Genomic DNA, 17294 nt, shown 5'->3' on the forward strand with positions numbered 1-17294 from the left:
CTATAAAAAGTGATGTCAGACGTCGTCTAGGATGTCGTCCGGTCGACACCGAATATGATTGTTCGGTGCCGATAAGGGATAATATATCGGATTATGGCGGTGTCGTTATCCGATGGTTAACTACGATGCAAGAGAATGCCCTACGTATCATACGTGCAGGCTCCGACTTGAGGGAGCCGCCGAGCTCCAAGCTTGGATGGGAGTCGCTGGGTGATGGCAACGGTGGCCTCTCAAAGCTCGTCGGAGCAACAAGGACGTCTACGGCCGAACGGAATCAATCCATAGGGCTTGCACATAACGGACATATTCATCTGTACCGGTAAGGCACTCACAGACGTAGTTTTCTCTCGTTTAATCTCTCTCACCTACCTAGCCCGAGCGCGGTGGAGTCTGGACGAAAATCTACTGCAAGAAGTAATTAAACAAGCGACGGGAGAGGATGACGTACCTCGTAAGTGGTGGCTCGTACCGCAGGACTTTGTCTTCGTTGGCGGCAGTTCGGAGCGGGTGGGGCAGAGAGACACCGGAGAGTTCACGGCTGCTTGACGAGCGGTGGAACAATGCAGGAGCTTCTCGTAAAGGTCGCCAAGATGATGTAGATAGAACGATCGAAGGAGCGGAGATAGCTCGGCTCAAGCTCCCGCCAGCTCAGACGCACGTCCTGACTCCAAACGCACATATGATATATCATATATGTCATATATGTGTGGACATATGTGTGCGTATCAAAAAAGCGGATAAGGTTTAATGGTAAAATTTCTCCTTGCCAAGGAGAAGTCGCAGGTTTGATTCCCGCTATCCGCCCATGGGGAAGTAATTTACTATGATTACTAGTTTAGTATATTTACTACAAGAGTGTCGTTGTTAGATGATTAAGTTTCTTTATCTACCTTCCAATTGAAAAACAAAACCTACCATTCAAAAAAAAGCTTATTAAGAACTAGATACTAGAATAATACCACCTAAAATAAGAAAATGGCGAGATTATCTAAGATATGTATATTTCCTATATCTATTTTGATTTTATCAGAAAAATATGTTGCGGAGACAGGATTTGAACCCGTGACCTCAAGGTTATCAGCCTTGCGAGCTGCCAAACTGCTCTACTCCGCATTGAAAAACTAAGTGGACAAAAAGAATATACGCCCCTTTACCATATTTATATAATCAGAATAGTCCATTTATACAGATTGGTGAAGAGGGGCCACTCCATGATCATGGATCATAGAGATTTATAAAAACAAAAGTGAACGGTATTTTTATCCTTATCAACTAGACCTTGTAGCGCCCGATAACAAACATCTATTAACCATTTCTCGAAGTATGTGTCCAGATAGTCCAAAGTGTCGATAGTTACCCCTAGGTCGTCCTGTCAAAAAACAATGTCGATGAAGCCGTGCGGGTGCACTATTACATGATAGGGATTCCAATTTTCCATGAATTTCCCATTTTTCACTCAACGACGGAATTTGGCTTATTTCTTTTTTTAAGGATTGACGAATGAAATGATATTTTTGCTCCAATTTCTGTCTCTTGCTCTCCCTCTGAATCAAACTTTTTATTACCATAATGTTCAGTTCCTATTATTTTATTATCAAAAATATAGTTCAAATCTTAGATGTAGAAATATAATAAGGGGGCTTCCCCTTATTCACCAAAATAAAAGGAATGAAATTCTTGAGGATACAATACAGGACATAAAACAAATAAATAAATTAACCAAAATTTTATGATGTAGAGTCAATCAAGAAAGCTGCACAAGTGAATATATAACCTACAGAAAAATGGGCCAATCCGACCAATCTTTCTTGAACAATAGAAATGGCCACTGGTTTATCTCTCCATCGAATCAAATTTTCTAAAGGTGTGCACTCATGAGCCCATGCTAAAGTTTCAATTCGCTCCTGCCAATAACCGTGCCAGGAAATTAAAAACATAAAGCCAGTAGCCCAGACAAGATGTCCAAACCGATTGAGAACACCTTGGAGGCTTCGCCGATTGAGAACACCTCGAGCTTGTTTACTCGGGGTTAAGCAAAACCTTATTTTTACAAGGACTTCAACTCAGGAAACCCTTACGAAATCTTGATTATAAGATCATACTTTGCAATAGTGTAATGTGTTTCCAATGCCAATAAAAATAACCCATCCAATGGTATTTAACATCCAGAAAACTGCCATATAAAAAGCATCCCAAGCCGAAATATCAGAAGTACCACCTTGTCCTGGGCCGTCGCAAGAAAAACTATACCCAAAATCCTTTTTATCCGGCATTAATTTAGAACCACGTTCATCTAAAGCACCAATTACTAAAATCACGGTAGTTGTATGCAAACCTAGAGCAATTGCATGATGAACTAAGAAATCTCCAGGACCTATCGTAAAGAAGAGTGAATTACTACTCTCATTAACAGCATTCAACCAGCCAGGTAACCATATGCTTTCACCGGGATTAAATGCGGGGACAGTCGTTGAAGATAAGAGTACATCAAAACCATAAGTAGTCTTACCATGAGCGGATTTTATCCGTTGGGCAAATATAGGTTCAATTAAGATTTGCTTTTCTGGAGTACAAAGGCAAGAATCACGTCATTATGAACATAAAGGCCTTAAGTGTGGAATCCTAAAAACAAGCTGGCCCAACTTAAATGAGATATGATCGCTTCTTTATGGGCCAACATTCTTGCAATACATTCTGTTCCAGATTATAATCTCTAATTAAGAATATAGCTCCATGAGCAAATGCTCCTGTCATGATGAACCATGCAATGTATTGGTGATGAGTATATAACGCAGCTTGAGTAGTAAAGTCTTGGGCTATAAATGCAAAAGCAGGTAAGGCGTACATGTGTTGAGCTACAAAAGAAGTTATAACACCTAAAGATGCTAGAGAAAGACCTAATTGAAAATGAAGGGAATTATTGATTGTGTCATAAAGACCTTTATGATCACGTCCTAATGAACCTCCAGGTGGGTTATGCGCCTCTAAAAGATCTTTTATACTATCCACAATCCCAAAGTTAGTTTTATACATATGCCAAGCAATCAAAAAAATAAATGCAATAGCTAAATGATGATGAGCCATATCAGTGAGCCATAAACTTTGGATTTGTGGATGGAATCCACCAAGAAGAGTTAAAATAGCCGTTCCCGCTCTTTCAGAGGTACCCAATAAATGACTATTAGAATCCGGGTTTTGGGCATAAATATTCCATTGACCTGTAAAAAAGTGGGCCCAACCCTTGCGGATATGGTAATACATCTAAGAAATTATTCCATCTGACATATTTCCCCCTCGATGCAGGAATTTCTACATGAACTAAATGTCCTGCCCAAGCCAAGGAACTTACTCCGAAAAGTCCTGATAAATGATGAATAAGACGAGATTCGGCATTTTTGAATCACGAAACACTTGGTTTCCATTTAGGTTGTAGGTGTAACCAACCTGCTATTAAAGAGATAGCAAAAAGAAATAATAGAAAAAGAGCTCCATTATAAAGATCTTTGTTGGTGTGTAATCCGAATTTATACCACCACTGATAAACACCAGAATAAGCAATGTTAACTGGGCCGAGAGCACCTCCTTTAGTAAAGTCTTCTACAGCCGGTTAACCAAAATGAAGATCGCAAATTGCATGAGCGATGGGTCTTACATGTATGTAAAGGGTCCTTTCCCCATAACTCAAAGTTTCTGATGACGCACGCCATCAAGGATCACCGATGACGTCGTCCGTGACGCCGGCCACCGTCATCGAAAGCCATGTGAAGAGATGCTCGATTATCCTGTTTTGATTTTCGTCCTTTTTTCTAGTCGTGTCCCGTGTTTTCTTCACATTCATTCTGTTTTTGTCGCACGGCGTTGATTCCGTATCCGTGTTTTGTCATCGTTGGGAAGGGGTCCTTAGCCATTTCGGACCCCCTCCCCTTGTGCCCCTTTGTTTGTTTATATTTTATTTTCAAGTTGATTTCCTTTTTCTGCCGAGTGACCTCCTTCTCTGGTTCATCGTGTGTGGCCCCATGGATCCCGCCGGCGAATTCTCCACCTTGTTCAAGCGTCAATCGATCTCAACGCTAATGAACTGAAGATTGTGTGAGAGTCCCTCCGGCCCAAAATTGTTGTCGGGAAAATCTCCCAAGTCGAGCCCCCTTGCCAGAGAAGGTGAAAGGGTGCCATCCGCACACGGCATCGGGAGCAATTGGTCGTGCTACATATGCCAATATTTCTTGATTCGACTATTTTCACCGCTGCTAGAAGTGATTTGCGGTGAATTTAGGCGCCTTGTCCCCGACAGTGGTCAACTGGAGGGTGTGGACTGCTGATGCTGAGGGATTGGGCGAATTGCTGATTGCCTTAACAAGGAGCGGGAGGGGAAATTCCGACCCTGTCGGCCGCTCCCCTTCCCCGCTCCTACTTCACCACAATCTCGCCTCCATTCGCGCCCCACCCTGTGGGACACAATTGACTACGGCCTCCACCCATTCTCGGTCGGCGTCCTCAGAGCATCATCGCCCCTCTCCATCACATTGTTGACCGAAGGCCTGCCGCTTGATTCCCGGTGGACCAACCCACGTCCAGCTTGTGATGGGACGTAATTTGGCATCCTGACGGAGGACACCCCCATCGCCAGGTGAACGACTTCAGTCCCGAAGGTCGAAGTACAGTTCAGCCGGCTCACGACCGCGCGTGGAGCCACTACCCCCACAGTTAAGGTTCCCCGGTGCCGGTTGAGACCGTTCGACTGCACACGCCCAATAACTGTCACGTCAATGAAATGGAGCTCCCATCCCAAGGGTGGGACCTCCCGTTGCTGCCCGCACACCTTATTTGTCACCTTCATCGAAAGGGCATTATTCCAGGGTGCATTACAAAGACCGGTGGCTGGCTGGAGTCATGACCATTGCCTCGCTCATCTCTTCTCTTCCCCAACCTTTACTAGTAGCTCTGAAAACTTTATTTGCTCGCCGAGCTGCCGTCCGCTCTCCGGCTCCTCTCCACCACACCCACTTCAACTGTCGCTAACTGTCATCAAATTCTGCACCACGCACCCACCGACGAGGTACATCGTCCTATCCCGACACTCGTTTACTTATCTCTCGTAGTATAATTTTGATTTGACTCCACCGCACTCGGGCTAGGTAGGTGAGCGAGGTTTTGAGAGAAAACTACGACATTTGAGTGTCTTACTGGTACGGATAAGTACGTCCATTATGTGTGAATCCTACACATAGATTCTGTTCGGCCATAGATGCCTTCGTCGCTCCGACGAGGTTCGAGAGGCCACTGTCACTGCCACACAGCAACCCTGTCCAAGCTTGGGAGTTTGGCGCCTCCCTCGAGTCAGAGACTGCACGTACGACACATAGGACATTCATTTGTGCATCATAGTTACATCGACCCCTTAGGGTTGCATCCATCAGACGACGACACCGTCGACGTTCGATACCATCATCCCTCATCGACACCGAACCATCATATTCGGTGTCGATCGGACGATGTCCCCGACGACGTCCGACATCAGCTTCCTTGCCAAGCTACGTAAAATAATTTTCGGACGTCCGCAGAAAGATTATTGCTAACTGATCAAAGTGAGAAGCAAAAATGTTCTAAGAAAGACGTTCCACAGTAATATCATCATGACTTTCGAAGTAATGCACGGAAGCAATACCAAACCAAATACGACGAGTAGTGGGGTCTTAAGCTAAATCTTAGCTAAACCTAGGAAATCTTACTGCCATAATGCCTTTCAAATCCTCCTAGCCATTATCCTACTGAAATAATTCTTGCTAAGAAGAATGCCCATGTTGAAGCAATTCCACCCAAAAGGTAATGGGTTAGTCCTACAACACGTCCTTGTATAATACTCAAGGCTCTAGGCTGAGTAGCAGTTGCAACTTTTAATTTGTCATGTGCCCAAACAATAGATTCAATAAGTTATTGCCAATAACCATGACCACTGAATAGAAACATTGAGCTGAAAGCCCATACAAAACGAGCACCTAAGAAGAAAAAACCATATGCAGATAATGAAGAACCATAAGACTGAATTACTTGAACTGCATGTGCCCATAAAAGTCTCGAAGCCAGCCATTAATAGTAGTGGAACTCTGTGGAAAGTTTTCGTCTGTGATATGAGTTATGACCCCTTGATCACTTACAATGCCCCAAACATCCGATTTCATTTTCCAACTGAAATGGAAAATGACTATCGAAATCGAATTGTACATCCAGAATAGACCTAAGAAAACATGATCCCACACAGATACTTGACATGTACCCCCTCTTCCAAGAACATCACAAGGGAAACAAAAACCAATATTTGCTTTATCAGGTATTGTAAATGCATGAATGTGATGAACCAAAAAAAATGCAGTACCTAATGGAATAGGTAATAAAACTACTTTTCCGCCTACTACTACTAAGTCACCTCCCCCTCAAGTTAAGCTCGTACTTGCTGTTGCACCAGGAGCGGTTGTACCAGGTGTTAAAGCATGGGTATTTTGTATCCATTGTCCAAATATGGGTTGTAATTGTATAGCAGTATCTGAAAACATATCTTGAGGATGCCCTAAAGCACTCATGGTATCATTATGAATATACAAGCCGAAACTGTGAAATCCTAGAAATATACAGACCCAGTTCAGATGTGATATGATTTCATCACAGTTTCTAAGGACACGACCTAATAGATCGTTGTATCGAGTAGTTGGATCGTAGTCTCTTACCATAAAAATGGCTGCATGTGCAGCAGCTCCAACTATGAGAAATCCACCAATACACATGATGTGTGAACAATGAAAGTTGTGTACCATAGTCAGTAGCTAGGTATGGATAAAGGGGCATGGTGTACATGTGGCGAGCTACAATAATTGCTAAAGAGCCTAACATGCAAGGATCCACTGTTCGATCCTGAATTTCCATATCTTCTCACGGAATATCCCATTTTAGCACTTCTATTTGAACTCTAACCCCACATGGTGAATTTACTACAAAAACTAAGATCATGGGTGTAATTTTGCTCTCCCATTTCTTAATACCTCTTCTTCTCTTCAATAATTTTACATAATGCCCTCACTAGAGTTAATGATCATTCTCTTCTCTCTACTTTTACACAATGCTTTAGTAAAAACTTTCACATACCACTTATAAAAAATTGTCCAAACACAGCAATAATATCATTTTTTTGTCACTACCTCCTAACCTTTTTACACAATGCTTTAGTAAAAAATTTCACATACCAATTATATGCGTTACAAGTAATTCCCTCGATTGGGGGCCATCCCATGCCGCCTATTTTCTCCACCATAAAGCCGTCCCCTTCTTGCCCCAGTAGTCTACATTCAATTGTGAGTGATTAATGACAAGAAGATAGATTTTTTTGGCCCACATCAAATACAAGAAGAACTGAGCATGCCATGACGTTGTTAGGATTTCATAAAGACCTTTATGGCCCTGACCGGTAAATCGAGCTTTATGAGCCTCTAAAATGTCTTTCAAGCCATGACCAATACCCCAGTTGGTCCTATACATATGAGAAGCTATCACGAAAAGAATAACAATGGCTAAATGATGGTGTGCAATATTGCTCAGCCATAGACCTCCTGTTACTGGATCTAATGCTCTTTGAAAACTCAGAAAATCTGAGTATTTTGACCAATTCAAGATAAAAAAATGGAGTTGCTCCCTTCAGCAAAACTAGGATAAAGCTGAGCCAAAATAACCCGATTCAAGATAAATTCATGAGGAAGTGGTATCTCCTTAGGATCTACTCCAACATTAAGAAATTGGTTAATCGGCAAAGATACATGAATTTGGTGTCCTCCCAAGAGAGAGAACCAAGTCCCAGTAAACCCACTAAGTTGTGATTCAACATAGATTCTACATCTTGGAACCAAGCCAGTTTGGGGCAGCTTTGTGATAATGGAACCAACCTGCAACAAGCACTAATGCTGAAAAAACCAATGCACCAATTGCAGTAAAATATAGTTGTAATTCACTAGTTATTCCAGATGCGCGCCAAAGCTGAAAAAACCCAGAGGTTATTTGTATTCCTCAGAGACCGCCGCCCACATCACCATTTAATATTTCTTGACCAAACCACCTAGGCACAAGGTGCAATGCGACTTGAATCACTTAGGCATGCTTCATAATTAAAAAAACGAGCGCCATGGAAGTACATGCCACTCAGCCAAAGAAAGATAATGGAGAGTTGACCAAAATGAGCACGAAATACTTTTTGAGATATCTCCTTCAAATCATTGGTATGACTATCAAAATTGTGAGCATCAGCATGTAGGTTCCAGATCCAAGTGGTAGATTCAGGGCCCTTGGCTATTTTTTTGAGAAATGGCCAGGTTTGGCCCATTGCTCAAAAGATGTTTTTACGGGATTCCTATCCACCAAAATTTTAACATCTGGTTCCGGCAAACTAATTATCATTGAGTCCTCCTTTTTCTGGACAACACATACAAAGAAACCTGCCAACAATCAAGTTTTTAGTGAACCTCTGAGAGATAGATATTTATGATTAGTTCCCTTTTTCTTTCTTACCATCTATCTATTTATTTTTTTAGTTATTCACTAGAGCAATTATAATATTGAAGTCAATTCGGGGCAAGGGTTTGGATCTATTATGACATAGCAATTAGGTGCTCAACGGACCTTTTGACATTAGTTTCAAACTCTAATTTAAGTCATTAAATTAGTTTTACGTTTTCTCCCATCTTCAGAAGAATCAAATATAGGTTAGGTATGGTATTTCCCATATCGTTATATTTTCTGAAAGGTAACTATCTCAGCTTCATAGATGAAACTCATAGAGAATTTTGGAAAAAAAACTTTCTTCTATTTCTTCTAGAGTATATATAAGAAAAAATACTTGCTATCTTTGGGATCTGATGCTATACCGCTGCTCAATACCTTAGTGGATCAACTCTATTACATAAGTTGATTCCTAATTTTTTTATCTCATCATGTAAGACAAATAAGCAGTTTTTATTTTATTAACTGAGAACCTTGCAAATGGATCTTTACAGTGCTTCTTCTATCAATTCGATCCTTTATCCATATAAAAAGTATATAGGCTTCATATTATGTTGGTATTTATTTTGTTCCCCTGAAATCTCTTTCTTCGCTACAGCTTATAAAAATCGTTGCTTTCAATGATGCCTATGTAGAAAGCCTATTTATTTTTCTAGTATTTCTGTTTGATTTACTAGCCGATTTGTTCATTTTTTCTTTCTTTCTATAGTGGAGATAGTCAAACGTAATGACAGATCACGGCCATATTATTAAACGCTTGTGGTAAGAATGGATTGCGTTCTAGTGCCCAAAAATAATATTCCAAAGTTTTTATCTGCTCCCCATTACTTGTGTGTATAAGGCCTATAATATAGAGTATATAACTTTGATCATAAGGATCAATTTCCGCATAATTTCCTTCTGATTGATCCGACATCCGTTAAGGTTGTCATTCTATTCAAAGAATCCCTGTTCCAGAACTGTACGTGAGATTTTCACCTCATACGGCTCCTCCTTTCTGTGCATACTCTTAAAAGGAATAATCCATGGGACTATAAATCAAAATATCCTTTTTTATGAACTGATAGGGACTGGTATTTTTACAAGAAATCTCTGGCCATCCTTCCTGCAAGAGGTTTTTTTGTTAACAACAATCATATAAGTGTAAGTTAGATAGAAAAGGTAACTCCAACAATTTCTTTGTCCCTAAAGCCCCATTTTCAAGAATTAGTGACTTCAACGATCTTCGATGGTTATATGGGTATCCAAAATACAAAAGAGACTGATGTTTGTTCTCCCAACCATTTTTTTGATTAGTCTCGATACCGATAAGTAAGTAAAAGGGGTCATTTATAACAAAGTTTTCACATTGTTGATTTCTAAGTGTTGTGTTTCTTCCCCTATGCCACCCATTCATACTATTAATGTAATGTAAACTAGAATTAACCTTCCTACCATTGCAATATCTATAGGTATAACCTTTCGCTCAATACCCAAATCAATGATTCAAGCATATGAGGCCACATCAATCGGGGATACACAACAGAAGGCATTGTTTTCTCTTCAAGATTAACTAAATCTCCTCGAAGGGTAGGTTTATTTACATAAACTATTTTCTTTCTATCTTGAACCCCAGAAATGTCTCTTTTCTAGGAAGACTAATAGCTAAAAAAAAATCAAATGGCACCATCTCTGTCATTGGTAAATGCTTCTTTTCTCCTGAAGTTGTCAGAATTACTCGTAATAAGATAATGACTACAATTGAAAAGGTCTTATCAATAAAATTTCCATTTATCTGAGATCTAGGCATAATGAGCTACCCATTCTACAATTCTTCTCATTTACTTTAAATAAAATGATCTAACAAACAAGTGAATTGTACAGTACGAAATAACATAAAAACCGACTAATTCTAAAAACATAGACTGGACTTTACACTCAAATTGTGCCCTTTATAGGGCGAGATAAGATTTACTGTAATTGTAATTTCATCTAAATTTGGCAGTATCTAAATGAATAGAACTATGTATGATCCATTTAATTTAACTACGTTTTTAAAGAATCAAGAGCTTTATATTCCTCTACTCCAGATTCGGAGAACTGAATTTAAGAAGTTTTATTTCATCATGATTCAAAGAAATGAGAAAAAAAGAAATATTCTCTAAAAGATTCACCTGTTTGTTTTTATAATGTGTCTAATACACTATAAAGTCAAAATAGAAAAACTTACCGAAGAATTCATTCATTTGTAATAGATCCATGGGGTAGATAATTAGAGGAGTTGCCATTCAGACATCAGGGGTTGCACTCGAAAAGCATTTTTAACAATAGAACCATACATAGTCTAAATCTAGCCATAATCTAAAATAGTGATACTTCAGTCCGTTGATTTAGTTGAGGTTTACTCATTGGTATTATTCTAATGATGAAAATATTTTTGTCTTACCAAAATGTAATGTATATCCCCTTTTCCTTAATTCTAAAAATCTATTGACTGTTTTTTTAGTATTTTATTTGTGGAAAAGTTTTTCTGTTTCCATCATTAGAATGGATTGGCTATACCTGTACTACAAAAATAGGAATTACTCGCTATTCACTCGGTTAGTGGTCAATAGTAAGGTTATGTTATGTAGGAGAGATGGCAGAGTGGTTGAAGGCGTAGCATTGGAACTGCTATGTAGGCTTTTGTTTACCGAGAGTTCGAATCCCTCTCTTTCCTTTTCTGTACCTTCACTTAGTTCACCAAGGCTACTTAACACAACTTATTAAATAACAATTATACATTTATTTCTCCTCTATAAAATTTATAACCTTATTTGAGATGAAAGATGATATTTTCTATTCCTAATTATCTTAGTATAAAAATACCAAAAAATGCAAAAAAGGAATCTAAAGTTTACTCCTGATTCTTGTAATACAGAATGAGGAAAAATCTAGATCAAAAAGACCTTAACTTAAACTTCGATTTTCCTTAGCTATTTTTCTCTCTGTGAAAAGGGGACAAAATTATCCAAGCCTTCCCTTTTGATTTATGTTTGCTTAAGTCTGATGAGAATAATATTCTGTAACTAAGAGCTCATTTATTTTCAAACCGATCCACTTACTATCTATTATTTGGTTTACTAGTCCGTTATTCTTAATTGAGTCAAGAGTCAAGTGTTTTGGTACTTCCTCATGGGGGATGAAGAAATATTATTTTGAATCAGAGCTTTTGATCTTTGATTATCCTTTGTTGAAATAATGTCCTGGGGTTTGCAATGATAACTTGGTATATCTACTATAAGACCATAAACTAAAACATGTCTATGGTTAACTAATTGTCTGGCTACAGGAATAGTCCAAGCCATACCCAATTGAAAAAGGATGTTATCCAAATGCATCTCAAGTAGTTGTAGTAAAACATGTCCTCTTGATCCTTAGGCTTTTCCAGCGATATGTACATATCTAAGTAATTGGCGCTCTGTCAAACCATAATGAAAGCGCAATTTTTGTTTTTCTTCTAAATGAATACAAAATTGTGATCTTTTACCAAAACATAACTGGTTTTAAAGATCACTTCTGGATTTAGGCATTTTACTAGTTAGTCCTCGTAAAGCCCCAGACGGCGTATTTTTTGGAAACGAGGTCCTCGGTAACAAGACATAAAAACTCCTTTATGTTATTATTTTATTGAAATTTCATAGAAAAAAATCTAAATTAAGGCTGAACTAAAGCATAAACAAAGCAAATAAAAATTTACGTAAGTATTATAAACAAGAACGAAATGGAATTGTATCTATATATGCGCCTTTTATGTTTTATTAGACTTAGATATTTTCTATTATAGTTTATTTAGATTTTATAGTTATAGATAGTTATCCATATACTGAGATACACGTATAGAGATATAGGTACGAGGTTAAGACTACATTTTATGATGGGTGTTCTTTCTAGACTTTTTTGGATAGAAATCTAATTACTCCAATTTTTAATTCATAGGTGGAAGTTAATGTCGCGTAATATAATAAATGAGCAACTCAACATTTCACGAAAGGAAAAAAAGAGCAGTCTTTTGACTTTTTTTTATTTCAAGAGGGTATCATCAATCATCAAAAAATTTAATAATAGGGGAAAAAGCCAGCTATCGCAGTCGAACCGATGACCATCGCATTACAAATGCGAAGCTCTAACCTCTGAGCTAAGCGGGCTCACATAACCAAACTACCTTATAGCACGCAAATTATGAGTATCTTGACTATGTACAAGTCAGTTTATTTTCTTATTATCTTCTCTTCATTTCAGAATTATTGTATAGTCTTTTCTTTGAATGCTATATTTTTTAATATTATTATCTTATATATAGCCTATATTATATCTCTCTACAGTATTAGAGTCCTTTTGTCTAATATAATAGTACATAGTAGTGTATTTATTCTTATCTTAAACATTGATTAGCATTAAAAGTATATATTACTTAACTATATAATAGTTAATTACAAAAAAAATAACTAGAGTAGTTAACTTAACTATTATAACTATACTATTTATAAGCTAATCTACTTAATCCTATAAGAACTCTAATATACCTTATATATTATAAGAATATAAGTTTTTTATAACAATACCAAAACTGACTATAATCCAATTTTACTATATTAAAAAGTACTAATATTTTTTAAAATAAATTAGTTAAATTAGTAATGGAAAGAACTAATACATATAATTTTAATATAGAATCAAAATTCATAAGAATGAAATACTTCAATTGATAATTAAATAAAACTATAAAAAACTGAAACAGTGTATTCAATATGAATTGATGAATTCAATAAAAACTTTTTTATTCTAATTCTAAGAAAAAATTAAATTAAATTAGAACAATTATAGTTACACTAGGGTCTTATTATATATAGTCTTTTCATGGTATTAGTCCCATCTCTTTTGTTCGACGTATAGCAGATCTAGTCTAAGATGCCGATAAAGATACAATCCAGATCATAGTCTTCTGGTTCCATGTACCAGTGTAAAAATAAAGTGGGTAGAGACATAGATCTAGGGTATAATCTTATTACTATTGAATTGCAGATATATCAATGATAGAATCAATTTCGTTTGGGATACGGATCATTTGATAAGGTTAAAATGAGAGAATAGATAAAAAAAGAGCAGTAAATACTTTTTCTCTATACTATAGAAATCATTAGCTAATTTAATTGGCTCCACATTTGGATTTATAAAATAGAAATAAAAGAAGTGAATGGGATGACAATGGAATTCCACTGTGAAATAAAAAGGGGATATGGCGAAATAGGTAGTGGCTATGGACTTAATTGCATTGAGCCTTGGTATGGAAACCTATTAAGTGGTAAATTCCAAACTCAGAGAAACCCTGGAATTAAAAATCGGAAATCCTGAGCCAAATCCTTGATTTGAGAAAAAAGGATAGGTGCAGAAACACAATGGAAGATGTTCTAACGGATGGAGTTGATTGCATTACATTGGTGTCTGGAATTATTCATTCTATCTAAGAAAGGCTAACCCTCTATACCAAACAAACGCGCATATATACTGGTATTTCAACTGATTAATCAGGACCCTAATCCAGAATAATAATTTAAATATTTAATATATCTATAAATATATAAATTAAAATAAAACAATTTTCTAATTTCAGTTTTCAAAGTTATTCTGAATTCATTCCAATTTTAAGCAATAGTGGAATATTCAGTAATCAAGTCATTCACTCCCGAGTCTGATGTATTATTATTTTGACAATAAAATAAATTGGATGAGAATAAAGAGAGAGTCCCATTCTACATGTCACTACTGACAACAATGAAATTTATAGTAAGCGGAAAATCCGTCGACTTTAGAAATCATGAGGATTAAAGTCCCTCTATCCCATAAAACGATTTGGCTTCCTAAGTTTTTTTCCTCTTTTCATCGGGGACTCAAAATTCATTGTATTTTACATTTATTCTACTCCACTAAAAGATCTGAGCACTTTATGTTTAGACCAAGGGTTTTTGTATACATACAAATGAAGATATATGGACTAATAGTTGAGAATATTCACGTGACTAATTACTAGTAATAATCTGATGTCGGGCGTCGTCTAGGACGTCGTCCGGTCGGCACCGAATATGATGGTTCAGTGTCGATAAATGATGATGGTATAGAACGTCGAAGGTGTCGCTGTCCGACGGGTAACCCTAACGGGTCCATGTAACTACGATGCAAATATGAATGTCCTATGTGTCATACGTGCAGGCTCCGACTCGAGGGAGGCGCCGAGCTCTGAGCTTGGACGGGGTCACCAGGTGACGGCAACGGCGGCCTCTCGAACCTCGTCGGAGCGACGTAGACATCTATGGCCAAAAAATCTCAGTCCGTAGGGCTCGCACGTTACGGACGTACTCGTCCCTACCGTTAAGACACTCAGGTTGTAGTTCTCTCAATACCTCTCTCACCTACCTAGCCCGAGCGCGGTGGAGTCAAATCAAAATTATACTACAAAGAGTAAGTAAACGACCATCGGGGGAGGACGGCGTACCTCGTCGGCGGGCTCGTGATGCAGAATTCAATGACAGTCCGCGACGGTGAAAACGAGTGGGCTGGAGAAGCGCCGGAGAGTGGGCGACAGCTCAGCGAGCGACGAAAGTGCTGGAGCTATTCGTTAAGGGTCCGAGGGAAGAGGATGAAGTGATCAGTGGAGACGTCGCGACTCATGCAGAACTGTTGGGTCCACTGGAGACGCCGCACAGCAACCGACTCGGGTGGAAGCGCCAGCAGGTGCAATTGAAAACAGGAGGTCGACGAGGCGTACTAGCCTGTAGAACAGTCTGGAACACACAAAAGACGCGTGCTGACAGCGACAAAACCTCAGAAACTTGGTAGCACAGCCTGAGCATGGTGTAATAGGTCAGGCCTGTCTGCGGGCAGCAAAAGGGATGGGGAATTCCACCGGCGGAAGGTCATTTTTACCCTTGCCAGACCCTGTCCTCCCTAGCAACAATTGACCCTGAATGGACAACGAGATCATCCACACCACCCCGAGTCACCCAGATGGTTCGTCCGGTGACCACTTGTTCAGAATCTGCTGAAGATTGTCGACAATTAAATAGCAAAGCCGGGGGCTGGATTTTGTGAAATAGCGGCAAATGCTCTTCGTCGTTCGGTCAAAATTCAGGCAGCCAGCAAGGCTGAACGGCCCAACACGCCTTCTCTTTCTCCAAGCAAGAACGGGTCAACTATGGAATAAACCCCCCACAACGCGGAACCAGCACGATGAGGCTCCGCGAGACGAACCCGTGCCTGTCCTGGTGCCGCAGCACAGACGCATCGGCAAACGTCCATTGACCGGTGCAGTACGAACGGAAGCTACGACCACTTACCGTGCACCTGCGTCAACTCGAACGGCGAGAGGAGTCGAAGCCAATGAAATGGGAGGGGGGGGATGGTGATCTTCCTCCTTCCCTGATCTTCTGGCGATCCCTTTCCCTGAGATCCATTTTCCTCCTCCCTCTTTCCCTTTTTTCTTTCTCTAAGGTGAGACCAAGATCGAAAATGCAAACCTCACGATAATTTCTTCCAGGTCTGCGGAGGCTCGGTTGGTAGAGTAACAGTTCAAAACAGTTCCTCATAAATAATTAATAATTAGTTCACCAGTTCAAACCTGGTTCCTGACAAATAATTAATTCTCGCAAGAATAGAATACAAATTCAACAAGAAAGAAAGGTCTGAGTACATTAATAGAACTTGATACGTGCTTATTCATCCTTATAGCTTATAGTTAGATAAAGATGAGGATTTGATGACTTTAAGATAAGTGTTGTAGGTGTGGGGTTCAAAATTCCATTATACTCACTTTTTTGTCTTTAAATTATGATTGATCTCATTGATTTTAAAAAAAAGTTTCATTTTTCATGTTTTACCATTATATTTTTTATATTTTATAATTCTATTACTTTTATGTACTTAGATTAATATCATTAGATATAATTATATTACAAATAAATGAAATTTATAAATGAATAAAAATAACAAAAACGCATAACAATTCCAAGAAAAAAGTTCACTAATTTATCTATCTTTTAAGTACTATATAAATCGAAAAAGCCAAAATTTCACCCTTTTTTTTTAAAAAAAATTTGCCCTTAACTTATAGGGGTTGAACGATAAAAAGAGATCAAATTAACTATCCTTTTTATATACAGTACAAATTAAATCTGATTCTTTTTATTATTGATTTTTTTTATTTTTTCGATGTATTTTTAATTTATTCTTACTTGTTTTACTTTACTTTATTTTATGAGCATTATCTATGTGATATGTGCAGTACAAAGTTCATAGTACACAACCCTTTTCATTCATTCTATTGTTTTTCCTTATCAAAAAACAAAGAGCATTTTAAATGGGGTTAGGAATAATATAAGTTAACCCTTTTTAACTGATGCATACTATGAATTAGAATCAAGTAACTCTGTTTTAAAGGGAAAAGACCTTAAAGTAAAAGTATTCTTTGACTTGAAATGTGAAGTTATATCATCTAAGTGACATATGTTTCTTATCATTTAATGAGCATCTTGTATTTCATAGAAATTGGGAGTAATATAGTCCTTACGGAAAGGCCAACCTATCCAACTTTCAGGCATCAAAATATGTTTAAGGCGTGGATGATTATCATCAGAAATTCCCAACATATAATAAGATTCACGTTCTTGAAAAATCTGCACTCCTCCAAACCCAGAAAACAAATGGGATTATAGGATTTTCCTTTGGGACAAAAACTTTTATAC

General features: G+C 38.2%; 2 non-coding genes across 2 annotated transcripts; both read right to left on the reverse strand.

Moving 5' to 3' along the window:
* Window positions 1–1039: 1039 nt before the first annotated feature.
* On the reverse strand, window positions 1040–1113 carry TRNAI-GAU (transfer RNA isoleucine (anticodon GAU)). The gene has a single exon. It is a non-coding gene; the product is annotated as a tRNA-Ile (tRNA).
* Window positions 1114–12631: 11518 nt separating this feature from the next.
* On the reverse strand, window positions 12632–12704 carry TRNAT-UGU (transfer RNA threonine (anticodon UGU)). The gene has a single exon. It is a non-coding gene; the product is annotated as a tRNA-Thr (tRNA).
* Window positions 12705–17294: the final 4590 nt, after the last annotated feature.

This window comes from Wolffia australiana, chromosome 15 (assembly GCF_029677425.1).
Source record: "Wolffia australiana isolate 7733 chromosome 15, ASM2967742v1".
Classification (NCBI taxonomy): Eukaryota; Viridiplantae; Streptophyta; class Magnoliopsida; order Alismatales; family Araceae; genus Wolffia; species Wolffia australiana.